Genomic DNA, 12,537 nt, shown 5'->3' on the forward strand with positions numbered 1-12,537 from the left:
ATGACGATGTTTATGCCAACATAAAAGATCTGATCAGCGACAAGTGATTTCTTGTCTGTCTGCTGATTGTCGGCCTTTTACATGGGGTAGTGATCGGTAATAAACTTTAGCTAATAATGAGCCCAAGTAAACGGCCCATAGCTGTATATAATATCTATGTGTGCTGTGTGCAGAATCTCCAGTGTATTTTATCAAACATGGCTTCACACTGCTGTTCCCTGCCTCCTGCTTGTAAGAGTTGACAGATAGAAACTCACCAATAATATCTACGTGTGCTGTGTGCAGAATCTCCAGTGTATTTTATCAAACATGGCTTCACACTGCTGTTCCCTGCCTCCTGCTTGTAAGAGTTGACAGATAGAAACTCACCAATAATATCTACGTGTGCTATGTGCAGAATCTCCAGTGTATTTTTATCAAACACAGCTTCAGACTGTGGTTCCCTGCCTCCTGCTTGTAAGAGTTGACAGATAGAAACTTATCACCAGCAGGAGGCAAGGGAGACAGGCTGAAGTTGCATCACATATGATACAAAGAGGCTATGTAGTGTGAGTTAGGGGACAGAAGTTCTATGTCATTGATCTATCACTTGCTGCCCTTAGGTGGGACTCAGAGTGGAGCAGAGGCATGAAGGGAAATTTAGTTTCTATTAGGAGAACTATATGAGGAGAAAAAAGCGACCAAGATGACGGACAAGCCATAAATGACACAAACTAAAACAGGTATACCCAAGGCACGCACAAGAGCCTCTGCATTATTCTTTAAATGGGGTTTTCTAAGATTTAGATATTGATGACCTATCCTCAGGCCTGTGGTCATAAAACTCCTTCCATTTGGTAATGAGTAATGGCTACCTATGCTGGTTGCCTATCGCTCTGCTCTTTTACAGAACATCTACGATTACTGACTCCAGCTCAGCGGCATTGTCTATTGTAGTCACATCCTGTCTCATTAGAGGCATGGGCAGCTGTCCTATACCTCTTCTGTACTTTACACTGCAGTTCTGCTTGCTCAAAGTGAATTTAAAGCCAGGAAACCTAACCAGGAAGACGGTGGATAAAGATTTGATTTCCGACTGTAGTTTAAATCACTATGAGAAAAAGTAAGATGATTAGGTAACGGTGACACAAATAAGGGGAAGAGAAAGCTGGAGTTCCTATTTAAAGGGGCTGTCTACTTCGGACAATCTCTTTTTGTTAGTCTGGTCCTGCTCCACCAGGTGTCCTGCAGCTGTAATCTGTGGGGGGAGAGCTGACAGCAAGTGTTGAATTTTCCTGTAGCGCCACCACAGGAGGAATAAGGTATTACATTGTAGACACTGAAATAAATAAGCCATGTAGTTACTGGGGTTCCACTATTGTAGCCACCTTTGCCCCCCAAATTGTGGACTACCCTCAGAATTGTTTGTCTAAACCAGACATCCCTTTAAACCTATTTCAGATTACCTGGGAGATCTTGACGCCTTCCTGTATAGACTATATGAACCATCCGCTCTCAAGAAGGACGCTCTTGTACCTACACAAGCTGCTGAGGAAAGAGTCCCCGTAAGGACATCCCACCCAGAAGATACTGCTTTTATCTGACACCTTCAGCTTCACTTTTCAGGCATGTGAGCAGAAAGATAAAGTTAACTGAGGGTATCAGAAATAGGAGCGCTGCACATTCTGTATGTCTATGCATAAGAGAACTGCATAAATAGTGTGGGGATTGACTCTGGTAGACAGGGTGTGCGGACGCAGTACAGAGGCAAATTACCGGTTCTTAAATCAAACTTCCGTGTTTATTCACACATAAAGCAAAAACAGAACGTCACTTTGCAGTCTTGGTGTTAGTTCACACACAATGGAAAGTCCACATAGCAAAAATCATCTTGTTGGCAGTTCTGCCTCCAGCAGTCCATAGCAGGCTTTTAGGGGGCTTGTTTCCCTTACAGACGGGTCTCAGCCCTCCAGCACGGCACAAGCCTCAGATCCCAGCACACACACCTCCTGAGCTCCCTGGCCTCCTGAGACTGAGGAGAGGCTGTCAGCAATTCTTACTGTGGCAGCCGCTTCCCCTAGAAAACCTAACCTCTGGCTGTCTTCAGTACAGGTTTCCCTATCTTTCCACGGTTTGAGTAGATTCACATGGTAAACCTGATCCGGATTTCGTCTCCCTGGCTGTTGTACCTTGTAATTTACCTCTCCAATTTTTTCAAGTACCTCGTAGGGCCCCTGCCACCTGGCCAGGAACTTACTGTCCACGGTCGGCACCAGAACCAAAACCCGATCACCCGGGTTAAAGATCTGGACCCGAGCCTGCCGATTATAGACCCGACTCTTGGCTCGCTGAGCGGTCTCCATATGCTCCCTGACAAGAGGCAAAACAGTCTCTATCCGCTGTTGCATCTTGGTAACATACTCAAGGACACTTTTATGCAGAGTGGCTACGTCCAACAAACCGCGAGAGTGTCTGCCATATAGCAATTCGAAGGGCGAGAACCCAGTAGATGCCTGGGGCACCTCTCGCACAGCGAACATGAGATAGGGCAGAAGAAGGTCCCAGTCCTTCCCATCTTTAGACACCACGCTTATTAAACCTTTCAACCAGACCGTCCGTTTGCGGATGGTAAACGGACTTCCGTAACTGTTTGATATGCAGCAACTTACAAAGCTCCCTCATGACCTTAGATATAAAAGGGGTCTCCTGGTTAGTCAGAATCTCTTTAGGTAGCCCCACTTGGGAGAACATCTCCATTAGTCACACAGTCGCACCGCCTCCGGGTACCGAGTGGCGTAATCTAGGACGACCAGGATGTGTTGGTGTCCTCTTTGGTACTGGGTCTACGAGGTCCATCACAATTCGCTCAAATGGTACCTCGATGATCGGGAGAGGAACCAAGAGACTACGGAAAAGGTGCTGGGGAATAGTTGCCTGGCAGGTCATGCAAGACTTACAGAATTCGTCCACCTCTCTAAACACACTGGGACAGTAAAACCGTTGTAGTATCCGGTCAAGTGTTTTCTGCATTCCAAGATGCCCAACGAAAAAATGTTGGTGGGATAACTCTACCACGAGTTTGCGATAAGCCTGGGGCACCGCTAACTGTTCAATATGTTCACCCCGCAGTTGGTTTACCCGATACAAAATATCCTGATGAACCACAAAACGGGGAAACGCTGAGTCTGCCCATAGTTGTTGTGGTTCAACATCTACTATTAATACATTTTCCCAAGCTCGGGATAGGGTTGGGTCTCTGTGTTGTGCAGCACCAAAATTATACCCAGAGACATTAAGGTTGGCCAGCTTAGGCCCCGGCGGCAAGGCCTCTACATTTCCCACTATTACATTCAGTGGGGTTGTCCCCCTCTTCCACCGAAGTGGCGGTCACCCCTACTGCAGCGTACTCAAGTTAGGTGTAGAAATGTTCCTGGGTGTTGTAGTGCAATTGTGACACTAACCTGAGACAGCTGACTCTCTGCAAGGGCAGGTGATGATAAGTAATGTTCGTGACGCCAGTGCCAATTAAACGGTGGCACGCCGTTTGCTGATAGCAGGAATAACTGAGGAACCACGTGATGTTAAAACAGAACTCAAACTTTAGTAGTCATCATACATGGACATAGATGGAAGCGCAGTTCCTTTGCAGACAGTTGGTTGCAGTACATTTGATGCAGGCAATATATATAGCAAGGTGACTTCAGAGTGTCAAACACAGGACTTGCAGTACAGGCGGCTTGCACTCTATTCCTGACTGATCCTGGAACTTAGAAACTCTTCTCCAAGGCCCGGTGCCCTAGCTCTGGCGTATATCCTTGGTTTTATAATTATCAAGTACCTCCTCTGTTGTCTTTAGTACCTCTTGCTTTTCTGGACTTGCCTCTGTCTCTCCCAGTTTCCTCAGGCTGGTTAACTGTGGTGTTCCTGCTTCTGCATATATGAGCTCAGGAGGGGAACCTTCTCCTTGGATCTGGAACCCGGTTACAGGGACTGCAATACCCTCTCCTGGTCTACAGGCTTCAGGCCTGGACTTGACTCTGACATTGTCTAATCCCCAACTTGGTTCTCACTCTGGGTAGACTAGACTACAGACTGACTTTCCTTACCCTGACTGGGCCTTATATAAACTAGCTCCCTCTAGTGACTAAGAGCTGAAATGACACCCCTAGCAGGCCTGTACATGCACATTTTACAGTAACAGGGAAATACATAGCATTACATTACATTACATTTTATAAAGATGACTTATACCAACTTCCCCATAGATAAGGGGGAGACGACAGCACACAAGTGACCCTTCTGTAGTGACGAGCATTACAGTCCCCGTACACTACACTACCGCTGGCCCTTCGGCCTCGGGTTCTGGCCTCCCCCTGGAGCCAGGCTACTCTGATCTGATGGGGTTACCCCTGTCTCATAGGTATCAGTCACTCTCGTAGCAGGCCAGAGTGTCGGGAAGCCCGGGAAGTCTCTCCCTATTATAAGTTTGTAGTGTAAATTTGTGGCAACTGCCAATTCGTGAGTCCACCTGCTGGCCCCTGTGGTTAGAGACACCAGGGCGGTGGGATAGTCTTTTAAGTCTCCATGGATGCACATGACCCCGACTTTCTGGCCAGTATACTCTGTGGACTGTACCAGGGGAGCCCTTACTAGGGACTCCAGACTCCCTGAGTCCAGCAGAGCCTCCGCTGGAGTGTCTCCCACTTCCACCACACAGCTTCCTGGCATATAACGACTGACGGTAGCCATAGTTAGTATCCATGGGTTCCACCTGATGTGGACAGTCAGCTCTTACATGGCCAGGCTCCTGACACCGCCAGCAGACTATCGGAGCCAGGTTCGTAGGGGGTACATCCCGGGTGGGTGTGGTTGGTACAAGTCGCCGGATCTGGGATAGAGATTTATGGGGTTTGACTGCCCCCCTCCCAAAAGAACCCCCTGTAAGATTCTTAGTAGCCTCGTAGCGCTCCACCAGGTCCACCATTTCCAGGGCATTGCCAGGAGACACTTGGCTGATCCAGTGCTGGAGAGGGGTGGCAGAGCCCTCCTGAACATATCAGCCAATAGTCTATCCAGCACATCAGGCTGGAGCCACTTTTACAAGAGGTGGAATAAATCATAATACTGGGGTCTCGCCGGCTCCGCTGGCTTAAACCCCCACTGATGCCAGGAACGGAGCAACGACCTCAGCCCACTGGTCTCAGGGTAGCTTCTCCCTGATGGCCACTTTCTCGTACATCGCCAGGTAAGTTTTAATATCATCTGCGGGGGTTATCTTAGGAATTGCAGCCCGGCCCCGGGTGCGTGGACGTTCAGGGTTGCTCCTGCTGTCTGCAAAGCCATCACATGTTGTAGCAGCAACTAGTTGGTCTCCTGCTGCTGCTTATTAGCCTCGCATTGGTGCAGGTTTGTCTCTCGCTGCTGCAAATTAGCCTCCATGAGGGCCTTCACAACAGCCTCCATTTTGTCGTGGGGCACTGGTTGTAATACAGCTGGTTTAATGTACGACATACAACCGTGCCTGAAAAAATGCAGAACCCCAAAATATCGGCGTTCACGCCAGCCTCACTGCTTTTGCCCGCATCCTCCACCAATTGTGGGGATTCGCTCTGGTAGACAGGGTGTGCGGACGCAGTACCGAGGCAAATTACCAGTTCTTAAATCAAATTTCCGCGTTTATTCACACATAAAGCAAAAACAAAACATCACTTTGCAGTCTTGGTGTTAGTTCACACACAATGGAAAGTCCACATAGCAATAATCATCTTGTTGGCAGTTCTGCCTCCAGCAGTCCATAGCAGGCTTTTAGGGGCCAGTTTCCCTTACAGACGGGTCTCAGCCCTGCAGCACGGCACAAGCCTCAGATCCCAGCACACACACCTCCTGAGCTCCACTGTCAGACTGAGGTAATCCTCCTCACCTGGCAGTGCTGGCTGTTTTGTAGGCCTGGCAAAACCCGGCCTGGAACATGGGGAGTTGTCACCTACCCAGCACTTTGACTACTCCCAGTAAGAGCTGTCCCGGATCAGCTATATAGACATACTAAGTATTAAGGTGTCAAACAGCAACTGCTGCTGACACATAAAACCCGGCTCTTACTCCACCGAGGCCAGGAACCTCGGTGACATGTACCTATCATCCACAATGATTCCTTGTACCTTCTTACAATAGCCATCGCTCAATTTCAGGTAGTTACGGGATAGGCTCTGCACTCACTATTCTGCTTGTGGAATCACTCTGTACATACATTACTTATCCTGTACTGATCCTGAGTTACATTCTGTATTATACTCCAGAGCTGCACTCACTATTCTGCTTGTGGAATCACTCTGTACATACATTACTTATCCTGTACTGATCCTGAGTTACATCCCGTATTATACTCCAGAGCTGCACTCACTATTCTGCTGGTGCAGTCACTGTGTACATACATTACATTACTTATCCTCTACTGATCCTGAGTTACATCCTGTATTATACTCCAGAGCTGCACTCACTATTCTGCTGGTGGAGTCACTGTGTACATACATTACTTATCCTGTACTGATCCTGAGTTACATCCTGTATTATACTCCAGAGCTGCACTCACTATTCTGCTGGTGGAGTCACTGTGTACATACATTACATTACTTATCCTGTACTGATCCTGAGTTACATCCTGTATTATACTCCAGAGCTGCACTCACTATTCTGCTGGTGCAGTCACTGTGTACATACATTACTTATCCTGTACTGATCCTGAGTTACATCCTGTATTATACTCCAGAGCTGCACTCACTATTCTGCTGGTGGAGTCACTGTGTACATACATACTTATCCTGTACTGATCCTGAGTTACATCCTGTATTATACTCCAGAGCTGCACTCACTATTCTGCTGGTGGAGTCACTGTGTACATACATTACATTACTTATCCTGTACTGATCCTGAGTTACATCTTATATTATACTCCAGAGCTGCACTCACTATTCTGCTGGTGGAGTCACTGTGTACATACATTACTTATCCTGTACTGATCCTGAGTTACATCTTATATTATACTCCAGAGCTGCACTTACTATTCTGCTGGTGCAGTCACTGTGTACATACATTACTTATCCTGTACTGATCCTGAGTTACATCCTATATTATACTCCAGAGCTGCACTCACTATTCTGCTGGTGGAGTCACTGTGTACATACATTACTTATCCTGTACTGATCCTGAATTACATCCTGTATTATACTCCAGAGCTGCACTCACTATTCTGCTGGTGGAGTCACTGTGTACATACATACTTATCCTGTACTGATCCTGAGTTACATCTTATATTATACTCCAGAGCTGCACTCACTATTCTGCAGGTGGAGTCACTGTGTACATACATCACATTACTTATTCTGTACTGATCCTGAGTTACATCCTGTATTATACTCCAGAGCTGCACTCACTATTCTGCAGGTCGAGTTATTATGCACACACCTTATTTATAGGGTACTGTTAGAATACTCTGCAGACCTCACTTTAGCTATTCTAATTCTGTCCAGGATGTAGCTCTGTGCATTGCCTGTAGAGGGCACTGTTGTCTATATCATTATTCTAGTGCTCTGGAATGTACCTGAATGCTGCAGTACACACTGTATATACTGTGTATTCAGATATTACAGGGGAGAGGGCTGATATAGGTCATACCTGTCATATAAACCTATAAAAACACAAAGATGTCGAATGAGTTTGAGCCTGGTGACAGCTAAAACCACCACAGCCTACTATCTAAGTGGCCGAGTGCTTAGGGCCCAATGCTTGTTCTGCTACGTTCTTTCCAATGTAGCAAATAATAGTGACATGAGCCTTACCCATGGGGAAGAAGTCCAGAGAAGGGAGGATGACTGGGGTTAACTCAAACTGGGCTCCCCCTGTCCATGGATCCTTTCTCATTTGCAATGGCTATATAGTATATATATAGTACATATAGTACACTTACCCCTGTGTTGTATATTTCAGTATGGTCCTGTAATGCTGGGGATCCACATATTCCGCAATATCTATGCACAGACTATATCTGCTCTCATACACACACAGGGCGAGTTACGTCAGAGGAATGTTTTTGGATTGGAGCAGTACATACCTGCCCTGCAGACATTGCCCCAATAAGCTTCCACCCACCTGCCCAGCTTTACCTGGTGTGACCCGGGTCTTCTCTCCCACCTCTGCCCCTGTTTGTCCTCTCATAACCATTGTCCTATGTAACGTCAGTGTTTGATCAGTGATTTCCATCAGTGATTGTGAACCAAAACCAAGAGAGCTGCCTACACAGAGATTAGGTGTACTGGAAAGATTCGCACCTCTTCTCTTTTTCTGACCCGCACATGGTTTTAGATCATAATCACTGATGGAAATCACTGACCAAACACTGACCATGTGCATGCCCCCCAAATGAGAGGTTTCTGCAATGGACCTATCGACTTATTATGAGGACGACAATTCCTTCTAGGCATCTGTCATGGTGACAGAGAAAAAACAATGGAGCCTAATACATTTATTACAAAGAAAAAAATAGGGGGTTGAGTCAGCACAACCTGCCTGTAGGTGCAGATCACCATGGCGAAATACATATACAAACGGAAAATGCAAATGTGATCGCACACTACATCCAGCACTCTGCCCTCCATGCTGGATGAGACATTGGTTTATATTTTGGCCAAAGCATAGTAAGCCACTCACCGCGTCAAGGCCGTCTCATGAGTGGTCCCTAACTCTTGTTCCTACCTGTTTATGGGCCATGACAGCCACATAAAATCCAGGGAATGCAATTTATGTCTCAATTCTTCAGTATTTTTAACATATTTGTTTGCTGTCAGTGAATGAAGGTACCTTTGTTTCCATTCATAAGCAGTAATCCTGCTCTCAGCTGAGAACCGTTGTACCGGTCTAGACCCCTCTGGGACCTACACTTATCTCTAGAACGGGGCTCTCAATGTGAAGAAGAGCAAATCGCACATGCACAGTGTGCTCTCCATTGACACATAGGAAATTGCAGGAGATGCCTGCTCAGCCAATCACTGGCCACAGTGGTGACCCACCGGAGGCAGTGATTGGCTGAGCATCCTACTCATGTGTATCAACTGGGACCAGGAACCGGAGACCAGGAGGTGGAAGAACGTCAGTGCCTGGTGATAGGAGAAGTGAGAAATCGTATTTTTTTTATCCATTTTTCCCCTTATCCAAAAAATTGGCTCATGCCAGTCAACCACTTTAAAGGGGTTTTCCAAAATGTTGATATTAAAGACCCATCCTCAGGATACTTCATCAATAGCAGATCAGCGGAGGTCCCCACCCCCCCTGATGACCTATTTGAGGAGGTCGAGGCGCTCACCCTCCTAGCAACTTACCAAGCACAACAGCGCCGTCCATTGTATAGTGGCTGTGGTTGGTATTGCAACTCAGCCCCATTCATTTGAATGGGACTGAGCTGCTCTAAGGTCATGTGACCGATGAACATGATGTCACTGGCCTAGAAAGAGGCCAAGGCATTCTCCAGAGCATCACAGCCTCTTTAAATAGCTGATCAGCAGGAGTGCCAGGTGTAGGACCACCGTCGTCCTGATATTAATGACCTATCCTGAGAACACACCCATCTACCTGGGACTTCTGAGCAGAGTACGTTTGTAGCTGGTTCCTACACTGCCCTGAATATTGTAGGCTTAAAGGGACACTGACAGGCCCAATTAGCATATTTAGGCATATATATGTCAGTACAGGTCTTATAAAGTCTATTAAAATCATCTAAGTATCCCCCCTGTCCACCTTATAAATACCGAAATATTACGTTTTATAACCTGCTTGTCCGGTCACAAATCTGCCCAAGGGGCGGCGTTTCATCTGAAAATGCGCCCAGCCAGCCGCTCCCAACTGCCGTCTGAAGCCCCGCCCAGCTCATCAATATTCACTTCGCTGGGCGGCGGCTACAACTCTCCCGACTCAAGTGCCCGGCGCATGCGCATAAAGCAGGGGCTGCAGCACTCTGTAGCAGGCGCTATGTGACCCCGGCCGGGCGCATGCGCTGAAGATTGGACGGAGGACGTGCCCAGAGGATCGAATGGGCTGTGCGCAGAATCTTGAGTCGGGAGAGTTGTAGCCGCCGCCCAGCGAAGTGAATATTCATGAGCTGGGCGGGGCTTCAGACGGCAGTTGGGAGCGGCTGGCTGGGCGCATTTTCAGATGAAACGCCGCCCCTTGGGCAGATTTGTGACCGGACAAGCAGGTTATAATACTTAATATTTCGGTATTTATAAGGTGGACAGGGGGGATACTTAGATGATTTTAATAGACTTTATAAGACCTGTACTGACATATATATGCCTAAATATGCTAATTGGGCCTGTCAGTGTCCCTTTAAGTAAGTCCAAAGTGAGGCAGTATATTTAGTGATAGGTACCCATCTGCGGAAGCCACCTTGACGCCTGGTAGATGGGCCCGACACGTATGTGCGCTAAGAGCTTCCATTATTCACTTATAGTCGGTATTGTACCACTTTTATCTAGAATTACACCCATTTCTTAGCTCTATTGTTTGTATATATAACGGTGTGCAGCCATTTTGTTTTTTGTTTCTATCCTGAGAATAGGTCATCAATATCAAAATCTTGGACAATGCCTTTAAGACTTTTGCTCAAGTCATAGAGGGTTCTGTAGATTCTCAGCGTTGCTATTACAGCTCCCACAGAGCTCTCTAGACGGGCTTCCACTGAATGGAAAATCTATTACTTGCTATGGGGGTAAGCAGAGGTAGTAGATACACCCTAGTCCTGATGCTTGAGCGGGCCCAAATACTCCTCTGTTACATTAGAAGACACATTTTGCAATGGGACCCAAAAGTTCCTTGTGTCTGTGGTGGCATATGACGATCCATGTTGTCCCCATTGTTTCTATTTCATATGGGAGTCATCTTTGGAGCGATATCTTCATGGACTGTGAACGAGCTGCTGTGGGACATTTTGCAGACATTGAACCAAACATGTTGTAGGGTTCCTCTAGCTTTGCTTAGGAAATCTCTGATCTACAAGGGTTTGTGTTAACCACGGAGATAAACTCTGCTCCTTGTTCTGAGACGTTGTAGCAGGAGTGGGGTTATTGTAATTAGAAGCAGTTGTACTCCTGGCCAGAGTGGAGGAGGGGATGGAGGTCTTGTCTGAGTGAGGATTCCCATGACATTAAGGTCTAGAGTGAGTAATCCAGATCTGTAACAGCCCGAGAGCCTGACTATAAAAGGAAGGGAGAGGGCTGTGTGGTCTTGGGGAGGAACACAGACCTGTAACCATAGAGATCAAAAATGGACCATGAGGAGGAAGTGAATTTTATTTGTTGAAGGGAGGGATGTGTGGTCCTAGGAAGGGAGCGACGTGAAGTTCTGAGGAGGACACAAGGCCTGGAGGAGGAAATAATTGTACAATCCAAGGAGGAAATGTTCATCCGAGAGGATGGATTCAGGGCCAGAGTAAGATAAGGAATTTGCTGGAGGAAAGATGTAATTTGCAGAGACTTAAAAGAAGACATGTGTGTGGTCCTTGGAGAGAAGTGGGTTGGGGCTTAGTTAGCCCTTGTGGAGATGGACATTGATAAAAAGTAAAAGATGGATATTAGATGAATGTTGGACAAAGGTGTTGATATTAGTGGGACCAGCTGACCATTTAATGCAGATGTCCCAGCTCTCCCTGATTGTAAAGGTTGGAGTAGATGGATTTCAACATGGTCGAAACTTTGTTCTCCTAGGTGATCTCACCTTTAGAGGTCTCCCTATTGAGCTGTTGTGTGTATGTGTATGAGGGGGCCGGGAGGACTAGCCATTGACCGAATGAGTATTTGACCCACAGCAATCTAAACCTAAATGGCCACCTGTAGGTCCTCAAGATAAATAAGGTGAAGGGTGGTTTGCAGTATAAACAATGAAATACAGTATCAATAATGGAAAAGATGGAGTGTGCTACAATGGGTAGGAAGACTGGAGTACAAGTATTTGCAGTAGGTACAAAGGAACATGATATACCAGTATGATAGCAATAATGGAAAGGTGCATGGTACTATAATTGCGATATAAAGGATTTAGTATGCCACAAGAAGCATGGAGTGGTAGTCCCTACCATATACCAAATGGGATATGGTACCAGTAGTGGGAAGGACAAGATCTGCTACTTACATTAATGAGTAACATTTTTGCAGATCACATTTTGGCGCCACTTCCAAAAGGTGGTGCTCGCTAGGCGGGTATCTTTGCATATTATTTTCCCATAGAGCATTGCCACCAAGTCTCCGAACACAGCTGGTCATCTTAAGGAGAACCAGTACCTCCTCTAAGATGCATCCAAGACATCTCACTCGGCCAGCCAAAAATCTTATTCTGTACTGATGAGGGGCAAACACTACAAAACAGCTGTCTGTGGAGGATATTTGGCTTGGCTATTTTCCTTTGTCATCTACCAAGGCTTTTAAAAAAAGTCTGAATTTGACTCCTAGGGAGCCATTTCCAAAAGGTGGTGCTAGCGAGATGATTCTCATTCTCTGGGAGATACCTCTTTGCACA

The sequence above is a fragment of the Bufo bufo genome, chromosome 8 (assembly GCF_905171765.1).
Source record: "Bufo bufo chromosome 8, aBufBuf1.1, whole genome shotgun sequence".
Classification (NCBI taxonomy): domain Eukaryota; kingdom Metazoa; phylum Chordata; class Amphibia; order Anura; family Bufonidae; genus Bufo; species Bufo bufo.